Source organism: Urocitellus parryii, chromosome 4 (assembly GCF_045843805.1).
Source record: "Urocitellus parryii isolate mUroPar1 chromosome 4, mUroPar1.hap1, whole genome shotgun sequence".
Taxonomy (NCBI): domain Eukaryota; kingdom Metazoa; phylum Chordata; class Mammalia; order Rodentia; family Sciuridae; genus Urocitellus; species Urocitellus parryii.
Window position 1 is genome coordinate 205,560,264 of NC_135534.1, and position 10,671 is coordinate 205,570,934.

General features: G+C 54.1%; 1 pseudogene; it reads right to left on the reverse strand.

Moving 5' to 3' along the window:
• Positions 1-5,976: 5,976 nt before the first annotated feature.
• LOC113181184 (U4 spliceosomal RNA) lies at positions 5,977-6,043 on the reverse strand (annotated as a pseudogene).
• Between the last annotated feature and the right edge of the window lie 4,628 nt (positions 6,044-10,671).

Here is a 10,671-nt window from a genome sequence, read left to right on the forward strand (position 1 = left end):
AAATGATGCCTCAAAAAATAACACCTCAGTGCCCAGGTCTCTCACTTAAACAAACGAGGGGCCATTAACTGTGACGGGAAGCTTGGAAAAACACTGACTTGGGAGGTGTGTGAGTCTGTTTTCTGTTGGAATAACAAAATACCCGAGACTGGGTAAGTTATAAAGAAGAGAGGTTTATTTAGCTCAGGTTCTGGAGGCAGGAAGTCCAGGAACATGGCGAGGCTGTCATCTGGGGAGGACTTCCCGCTACCTCAGAGCATGATGGACGACATCGCGTGTGGCCAGACAGACAACAAGCGTGGCTTTCAAAACAAAGCCACTCCCACTCGACCTATCATTCCCTGAATCCCTGACCCTTTAATCCACTCGTGGATTAGTCCATTCAGGAGGGACCTCATGCCCCACAGCTTCCCCAAGTCTCATCTCTCAAATCCACTGGCAGGTGACTCTGGGGAAACACATCACATTTGGGAGACGCATTCAGACCACAGAAGGAGGAAAGACGGAGAGTTCAGTTGGTGCTAATCAGCTGTTGGGTATCAAAGCGTCCCCAGGGCATGGCCCAGGACAAACATTGCTGAGATGATCCGCTTTGTGCAACCACAAGTAGACTCTCTGGATCAAATGATAAGCCTGTCTTTAAGACCTTTGATTGACATTGCCAACAAGGACTGGCCCATTTACACTCCTTTTTTTTTTTAGAAATTTTAATATTTATTCTTATTTTTTCGGCGGACACAACATCTTTGTTGGTATGTGGTGCTGAGGATGGAACCCGGGCTGCACGCATGCCAGGCGAGCGCGCTACCGCTGAGCCACATCCCCAGCCCTCAACATATGGGTTTTCAAGATCACTCTGGGGCTGTGGCAAGACAGGAATGGCAAGACATGGGAAGTCCACGTGATTCCAGTGCTGTCTTCCCCAGGAATTCGCATCTCTCTCCTAAATCTGCACATGGGTTTTGACAGCTGCCCACAAACAAAAGAAGTGTGGCTTTAGTCTGCAAAAGCCAGTGTGGCCTCGGGTCCCATGGACAGATTCACTCTCAAGAAGATAGGTGGCATTCTGCTCCCCAGAAAGGCAGTGCACCCCGGGCGTATGTGACCCACAGGGTGGCCCAGGGAAGGTGTGTGCGGCAAGAGACCCACCCCCCACCCCCAACACACCCTAGGAAGCCCGTCAAGAAAAGACAGAGAAGCCTGGCACCTTGGCTCACACCAGTCATCCAGCCACTTCAGGAGGCTGAGGCAGGAGGATCTCAAGTTCAAGGCCAGCCTTAGAAATTTAGCAAGGCCTTATGTGTTAGGTGTAGGACAGGCTGAGTAAGCTGTCTGCAGGGCATGCCAAACAAAGTTAGCTGCAGGATGACCTGGCCTCTCAAACCCTCTGTCTGGTTCTTTATCAACTATTTGCTTCAAGCCCAAATGCCCAAGCCCCCGCTCAAGGCTGAACACTCAACCCCTTGCTCAAGGCCGAACACGTAACCCCCCTTGTGCCAACAGGCAGCTTGCAGACCCAGAGACCTCATTAGATTTGGGCTATATATAAAAACTCCCTCCTGCCGAGCCCCTCTCTCTCTTGCAATCTCTCTTGCTTTCTCTGTCTCTCTCTTGTGCGCTCTCTGTCTCTCTCTCTCTCTCTCTCTTCTCCTCTGTTGCACTGTCATAATAAAGATCTCTTGGTTGCTCCTAGTGTTGTGGTCACTTTTCTTTCATTATGGAAGTTAGAATCTGTCTCAAAAAAATATAAAAAGGGCTAGGGATGTGGCTCAAGGGTGGAGCTCTTGTCTGGCATGCACAGGGCCCTGGGCTCAATTCCCAGGTGTGTGTGTGTGGGGGGGGGAATGACAGAGGGGGAGGGGGAGAAGAGCAGGAATGTCCCCAGAGGGCTCTGTGAACCCAGAGACGGAGCCGCCCCAGGGGAAGTCAAGGTGGTGCACTCCCACTGAGTCCCAGGACCTGAAGGAGTTTTCTAGCAAAGTGGAGCCTCTGAGACAAGGGAGGCACATCAAGGCCAGCCTCAGCAAGTCAGAAAGGCCCCAAGCAACTTAGTGAGACCCTGTCTCGACAAATGAAAAGGCCTGGGATGTCCCGGCATCCTGAGTTTAAAAAAAAAAAAAAGAGTCCAACCTGGAGTCTCGGAGGACAGAGCCCAGCCCACAGCAGGTGGAGGTGTGCTGCCCTGCGGGTCCCCAGCCTCTCCGCCAGGGCCAGCTCCACGTGGGCTTCCAAGCCTCATCTGGGAGTCACCCACGGCTGCCTGGGCCAGGCATGGTGGCAGCTTGGGGCTCAGTGGGAACAGGCAGCTGGGGTCTCTGGCCTGGTAGTGCTCCTGTCTCGCCCTTCACAGGTAGAGGAGAGGCACAAGGCAGAAGCCAGAGAGGCCCATCCTGCCCGGGACCAGCCCTGACGTCCTGCAGGCCCTGTTCCCAGATGGTCAGATGCCAGAACTGCAGCCCAGGGACTCTGACTTTCCCTATCGTGACACCCCTTAAGACTGGGGTCAGTTAATACTTTTTGAGTTCACGACTTCTGCTCCCCCCAAGCCCTCCGCCTAGTGTGGGGGGAGCGAGGGGCCCTCGTGACCCTCTGGTGGGTCTGCCATCCCCATTCTAGCTGAGGCTGGCCTGTGGTCAAGGGGCTCATCTCCACGTGGTGACAAGGACCCACAACCCAAATCCACAGTTTCCTTCCTTCTTCCCTTTCTTTCTTTTGAGGCTCTGGAAGTTGAACCCCGGCCGCGGAGCCACACCCCAGCCCATTTTATTTTTTATTTTGAGACAGGGTTTCGCTAACTTGCTGAGGCTGGCCTTGAATTTGAGATCCCCCTGCCTCAGCCTCCCGAGTTACTGAGATCACAGGTGTGCACCGCCACACCCAGGTCACTGTGTCACTTCTTAAAAACAAAAACAAACAACTACAGCTTCTCTCTCCCCCCTCCCCCTCCCCTCCCTGCATCAGCTGAAGACTAAAGGGACCACCTCACCTGATGGCAGCTGCCCACTGTCAGAGGAAGAGCCAGGAGGTGGGACACCTGGCCAGTCAGAGCACCCTCCCAGGGGACAGGGCTGGGCAGAGCGGGACCCTTCTCTCCTTGATGGACGCAGGTCTGTGCTGTTGCAATGTGAATCCTAGACGTATCTCACATCCGCAGTGGCGCTTGTGTGAGGGTCTGCTAGAGAAAGGGAGCCAGTACACGCACACTCACACGCTCAAATTCAGACACACTCAAACCTGCTCACACTCACTCTCACACACACACTCACCTCTGGGCTGGGATCTGACACTTGCCCGTCCGCTCAGGTGTGGATGGCTGGTCCCTAACGCAGCCGTGTTGGGAGGGAGGCCTTCCAGAGGTGACTGGGTCCCCGTGGATCCGTCACCTAGTGGCCTCTGGGAGCCGTACAGACTGTAGGAAGGGCCTGGGGAGGAGGCAGGCTGCTGGCAGGGCTTGGAAGCCCAGGGCTCCTCAGGTTGACGTCCTCGGGCCCCTGTCACAGCTGGGCCACTGGGCCACCTGATTCTGGGCCTTCTCCACGGGCAGGACAGAGGCCCAGGAGGGCAGCACCCAGGGAGCTGACCGGAAGCTTCGGGCTGAGAACAGAGACGGGTGACACGGCCCAGCCTTTGGCCCCGTCACTGGGAGGCCGCTGCTTTACGTGGCCCACCGACCCAGGCCTGCCTCCCAGACACACCCAGGATGGTGTCTCCCCAGCGTCCAGGCACCCGACAGCCAGTCCACTGCACAGGGAATCATCCGTCACCGAAAGCTCAGTCCTTGTCCCCATGCCAATCCAATGTGAGGGCATGCTTTTGAGGAAAAGGAAAAAGAAGATTCATTGCTTTGCCAGCAGAGGGGAAGCACAGGGGAGCCCTGTCCCAGGGGCTGTGATTCTGCCCATCAGCAGGAACAGGCGGCTTTCAAAAGGGGGGACTCCGAGGCCACATCCCCATGTCCTCCGGGGTCCAGTTACAATTCACCTGTTAATTTGGGAGATGGTCATCTCTGAGATCTGGTGCCGTCCCCAAAGCCTGGATGACTAGGTTCCTGTGGTGGGTGTGTGCCCCAGGCCCCGTCACCCTGCCTAGGATGGTCACGAAGGTGACCCTGTGTCCCCTGAGATCAGGGAGGGGGGGAGTTTGGGGAGGAGCAAGGGGAGAGGAGAGAAAGAAATGTGTCCTTATTAAAAATAAGTCACAGTGGCAGAGCAGCAAGGGCTGTGTTCAAAGTCACAAAGTCACCCGCCACCGAGTCTCCAGTTCAGAGATGGCAGGGAACAAGCCGAACACCCCAGGCGACCAGAGACGGATTCAGGGGCCACCTTCCCTGGACACCTGGCCAGCCTCTTCAGCGGCTGGCTGTCACTCACGACACCTCAAGGGCTCAGCCACCAGACAGACACACGGCTGGCCTGGGGACCAGCATCCACAGCCCAGCTGGGGGGACGGCGCTGGCTTCCTGGGAGTCTTCACGAAGCCCCGTTTTAGGCTTGTTGCCGGTCACCGGCTCCCGCTGCGTCCAGCTATGCCTTAGATCCCGTGGACATCTTCGCAACGGAAAATGTGAAGCCACTGACTAAGTAGTTTATAAAACAGCACGTCCGTCCTGTCACCAAAACGATGTCCCCTTCGATGGTGTGATCAGCATCTCCTGAGATAGTGCTCCTGAGGCGGCTGTACCCCACCCTCCATTGACCCCCTGAGCAGGGAAACCCGACGATCGCGGGCTCGGGTGCCCGGCTGGAAATGACGGCCGTGGAGGACGCGATGTTTTTGTTCATTTTTGCTTGCTGGTTTCTATTTCCTAATTCTCTTCACTACGTGTTCTATTTCTGCAATTAAATTAATTTTATTTATTTATTTATTTTTGTTACTGGGGATTGAACCCAGGGGCGCTCTACCACGGAGCCACACCCCCAGCCCTTTTTATTTTTTATTTTGAGACAAGGTCTTGCTAAATTGCGGAGGCTGGCTTCCAACTTGTGATCCTCCTGCCTCAGCCTCCCGAGTTGCTGGGATTACAGGCCTGTGCCACCACACCTGGTCTGTTTCTGTAATTTTAAATATGTATTTTAAGGGCTGGGAGGTGACTCAGAGGGAGAACCTCGTGTAGCACAGGGGAAGCTCTGGGTTCAATGCCCACTAAGGCACAACTAATAGTCATCCTGATAACAAGGGTAAGTGCCCAGAGGGTGCTTCCTCCCACCCCTGGCTCTGAGTCAGGCGTGGTCCGCGGTGGCCCCAGGCGCTCGCCCCTCTCGCCCTCCTTCCCTCAGCGCCTTCCCAGACACCCGTGAGGTTGGAAGTGGGGCCAGGAAGGTGGCTGGGAGCGTTGGATGGCATAGGGCGCCAGGGCAGGTGGCCCAGGTGGGCACTGGGGGGCGGGGGGGCGTTTGCTGGGCCTCCTGGCCTCTGGCTCAGCTCCCCGCCCTGCCTGAGTCGGCCCACGGTAGGATCTGGGGTTGATGACCCCCAGGCCCCAGCCTGTGGGTATGCAGGTGACTCAGGGGAAGGTGGCGTTTAACAAGGGACCAGGGGACGACTTAGAGAATGTCGGGCCACAGCATAGGCCTGGAAAGAAAGCTGGGGACGTGGGGTCGCAAGACAGGGGCCTCCGCACCCCACGATCACCCCAGAGGACTGGGGTTCAGGTCCCACTCTGCCACCCTCACGGGGCTTGTGGCCAGTGGCGGGTGGCGGGTGGCGGGCAGGGCCTCTCGGGCTGCCACTCCTCGCTCTGCTCAGCCACAAAACAGTGCACTGGCGGCTGAGCTCCCTGAGGAGGACCCTCTGTCCTGGATGACGTGGGGACAGGAGCTGGGGGACAGTTCTGAGGACCGAGGGAGAGTCTAGGCTTCCCCCAGGCACGGGCCTCTGCAGTTCCCAAGTGGGCAAGAAGTTTCCAGCCATTTGTTTCAATTCTGTCTGACCCACAAGGCACCAGAATCCAAGGCTCAATTCTTGATCAGATCTTTGATTTAATCAGCAATAATCGCACCTCGGATAAACCTCATTGGCTAGGATACTGTCACTGCGCAAAGCTGAGATCTTTGATTAAAAAAAATCAAGGACATTATTGGGATAACTGGAGAAATTTGAATATGGACTGCAGAGTCGATAATATTACTGCATTCAAATTAAAGAGGGCTCATACCTGTAATCCCAGCAACTGGGGAGGCTGAGGCCAGAGGATCACAAGTTGGAGGCCAGCCTCAGCAATTTAGCAAGACCTTGTCTTAAAATAAAAGATAAAAATGGCTGGGGGTGTGGCTCAGTGGTTAAGCACCCCTGGGTTCAATCCCAGGTACCAAAACAAAACAAAAGAACTTCATGTTTGAAGAACTAGCCCCACAGCCAGCAGGCACCCAGGACCCCAGGATTCCACTGGCAGAATCTGACCCCTGCGCTCATCTTGGTCCCGGAGTCTTTGCAACACTTGTCCAGTGAGTGGAGAAAACAAAGCCCTGCGCCCCCTCCCTCTGGCAGTTCATTTTACAGGGTCTCAAACACCTAAGCACTTTTTTTTAAGTGTAGATATTTTTAGTTGTCAATGGACCTTTATTTATTATTCATCTGTACGTGGTGCTGACCATGGACTCTGCCACTGAGCCACAACCCCAGCCCTTCAGCACTGTTCTTGCCGCTGGATACCTGGTAAAGGTTAACCCCTTGTGGCTGGAAGCTTTGTTGACTGTGCTGTGCTGAGGGCCATTACCAAGTAGGTATGACGCATTGTAATCCTTGCCAGTGTACCCCATGTTAAATGGACTTGCCTTGGAAATTTGCTGCGACCTTGCTTGTGTGTTTGAGAAAGGTGACCCTGCTCAAGGTGATGGAGGGTGGATCCAGGTTTGAGGAAGTATCCTGCAGGTTTGAGGAAGTATCCCGGTCCTTGGGTTTAGGGTGTTCCCGGTTTAAGGCGTTTCCGGTTAATATGGGTTTTAGGGAAGTTGAGGTTGAAGATTATTGCTGCTGGGATTAGGGTGTTTCTGCTGCTTGTTCCCATTGAGTTCTCCTGAGATTAAAATGGGATTTGGAAAAAGCCTCGTGGAGTAGGTGAATTGTGAGGGCAGAATGAGACTGCCCCTGAACGTGTGTGGAGGCTGGTGTGAGATCGGGAATAAAGAATTGCTGTTTGAACCTACAAAGCTGTGGTGCCTCCTGATTCTGGTGCCCCCCAAGACATCGGCAGTGCTGCTAGTTTGGAATCTTATCCTTGCTCCCTGGAGTAGCTTACATTGGGCATTAGGGGGCTGTTTCCATAATTTAACAAAGGCCTACCATGTGCCGGGGGCTTCCTGTAGGGAATCTCGTCTAGTCCTTTGCAATAGGCACTGGAATAGACACTGCAATTATCCCTAGTCTGCAGATCAAAAAACAGGTCCAGAGAGGTTAAGACAGTTGCCCAGGGTCAAACAGCTGGCCAGGAACAGAGCCAAGGTGTGAACTTGGGGTTTTCATGCCGCAGGCCAGGTATTTCAGACAAACCATGGGTCACTGCAGCCTCCTGAAGTTGCACACACCCTGGGTTATCCAGTAGCAGGGGTGGAATAGCATCAGGAGTCAGGATAGGAACTGGAGTTCCCCTGATCTCCTCATTGACATCAATCTTTCTTTTTCTTTTCTTTTTCTGGTCCCGGGGATGGGACCCAGCACCTGTGCACACTAGGCAAGCACCCTCCCACTGAGCTGCCAGTGGTGAAGCCCCAGCATTATTTATTGGTTTTTATTTATTTATGACAGGGTCTTGCTAAATTGCCCAGATTGTCCTCGAACTTGTACTTGGGATCCTCCTACCTCAGCCTCTGGAGTAGCGGGGGTTACAGCCAAGCACCACTGACATCAATTTGAATGTCTAACAATTGCATCTTGGGGAAACAGATTAATTATTAACACCTGTGCATGGCATTTCCACTTCAACCCGGGTCCTTCGGCTACCGGAGTGCTTTTTTTTACCTCCATCTTCCAAGCACGTGCTGAGATTCTCTGCCTGAGCTTCTCTCTTGCAAAAACTGATTCTTCTCTGTGTCAGGTTGCTGGAGAGACCCGCAGACTCCCTGGAGCCGCCCCTCTTCCAACCCTGCCTGCTGGCTCCATCTGGTGGTCAGAGTTGGGAAGCACACCTGCCTCCTTCTGACAAGCTCCAGAGACCCAGGGTTGGAGGGAGAGGGATGGATACTTCCTAGTCCTTCTCTCATCCACAAAAACAGCAACACAAGGTACCAGAGGCCAGATTTTCCAGATTCTCCAATTGTCTTTATGTTACTCTTCTGGATGCTGTCTTGACTTTTTCATTTAATTATACACTCTTTTGTTTTTCTTAAAGAGAGAGAGAGAGAGAGAGAGAATTTTTTAATATTTTTTTTTTTTAGTTGTCGGCGGACACAACATCTTTGTTGGTATGTGGTGCTGAGGATCGAACCTGGGCCCCACGCATGCCAGGCGAGCGCGCTACCGCTTGAGCCACATCCCCAGCCCTAATTATACACTCTTAAAAGTTTAATTATAAACAATTTCATCAAAGATAGGAAATGCTGGGCATGGTGCTCAATACCTGTCATCCCAATCTACTTGGGAGGCTGAGCCAGGAGGATTGCAAAATTGAGGCCAGCCTCAGGAACTTAGACTCTGTTTAAAAATAAAAACAACTGGCGATGGGTGTAGCTCAATGGTAAAGGACCCCAGAGTTCAGCCCAAAATCTCCCCTTCAGAAAGAAAGGAATGACATAATGCCCATTTATTCACCACTCAGATTTAACATTTATGTAAAATGTCACGTTTTGTTCTTTGCTTCAGATCTCTGTATCTTTAATTAAACTTTTGTTTTGTTTTGGTACCAGGATTGAACCCAGGGGTGCTTAACCACTGTGGCTCATTCATTTTATTTTTATTTTTATTTTGAAACAGGGTCTTGCTAAGTTGTTGAGGCTGGCTTTGAACTTGCTATCCTCCTGCCTCAGCCTCCTGGGCCACTGGGATGACAGGCCTGTGTTATCAGGCCTGGCTTTTAATGAAACTATATAAAGCCTCAAGACTCATTTGGTCTTGCTCCCCAAAAGCCATCCCCCTGCCTCAGGGATCCACACACCAATTCCTTCTCAAGTTGTACTTTACGAATGTTATGTATCCGTGGAAATGGGCAGCATAGTGTGGTTTTGGTTTGTGAACTCAGAGGCGCTGTGCCACTAAGCTATGCCCCCAGACCTTTGTATCTTTGGCATAGGGTCTTGCCAAGTTGAAGAGGCTGGCCTCAAATTTGGGATCCTCCTCAGCCTCCCCAGTAGTATAGATCACAGGCCTGCGCCCCCGGCCCGCGTGTTTTCAGTATGTGAGTGGAGGGTGCGCTCCTCCGTAGTTGCTCTTGCTTTTGCCTTATTCTCATTCCTGAGGTTCACAGACGTGATTCACACAGCTCAAGTGCACCCGATTGTCACTGCTATGTAATATTCTATCACAGGACTGAGCAATGGTGTGTTATCCCTAGTGATGGACAGTAACGTTGGATTCCAGTTTTTCATATTATGGACAGTGCTGCGGTGAAGACGTTTGAACGTGTTTCCTGGTGCGCGTGAGTGGGTTCTGTGGGAGAGGACCCGCACCCTCTTTGCCGTGTGTGGATGAGGAAGGGGCTGGGCGGCCAGACTTCTGGGCCCTGCCTCCTCACAGCCTGCTCCCCGCCCCGTGGGCTCTACTAAGCCTCCACCGTCTACCTGAGCCCTACTGTGTCAAGGCTCCGAGGGGACCTTCGGGGTTTTGCAGGACACGTGCACCCCACGCTTCACCAGAGGCCCCACAGTCTCCTGTCTCCCCCAGCTCTTCAGACTGCCCCAGGGCCTTTGCTTCTGCGGAAACCTGGGTGACTGCCGTTTCCTGGTCTGTAGTCAGGACGGGAGAGCCCCTGGCCATTGACCCATTTCCCAGATATCTTTGACACTGCTTTTCTGGGGGTTGTAAAGTCCTGTGTCTTTGACCCGGAGGGTGGTCCCTGGCGGCCTCCGAGGCTGGCTGCAGAACCAACGCTCAGGCCCTTCCCACTGGGGACAAAACATCTCCCTTTCCCAGCTGTCCTTCAAGACCCGGAGGGTGCAAACGAAAAGCCACCTTGGGGCGGGGCTGCGAGGCCTGGGCTCCATCCTCAGCACCCATAGAAATGAAGGGGTAAGATAAAGGCCTGTGTCCCTCTGCAACCGGAAACACGCCAAAGGAACGGAGCCTCTCCCTTGGCTCTGGGGAGGCCGGGCCGGGAGGCGATGGCCGCCCACTGGCCTCTTCACTGCCGGCACCGCCATCTGCAGGGCCCACGGGCGGTTCGCTCTTTGGTTCCATGTGTATCTGCCACTGCCCTTGAGAGGGGGCCCCGTGTGCCCTCGATCCTTCACGGCCCACGGAGGTGCTGGGAGGACCCGGTCAGGTGAGCGGTGGTGAACAGCTGGGTGCAGAGGCGGGCTGGGGTGTCCAGTGGGTGGGCGTCACCCGCAGGCCTGGGGACCAGGCCAGGAGAGCGGGAGGGAAGATGGTGACTGCACACTGAGCCTTGGCAGGAGGGTCCTCGCACAGGGGGGCACCTGGCCGCAGAAGCCAGTGGCCCAGGTGGGTACCCATGAGGGTCCCCGGTGGGAACTGCCCTCTGGGCCTTCACAGAGTGACATTCTCTGTGATGCTGCCCCAGCC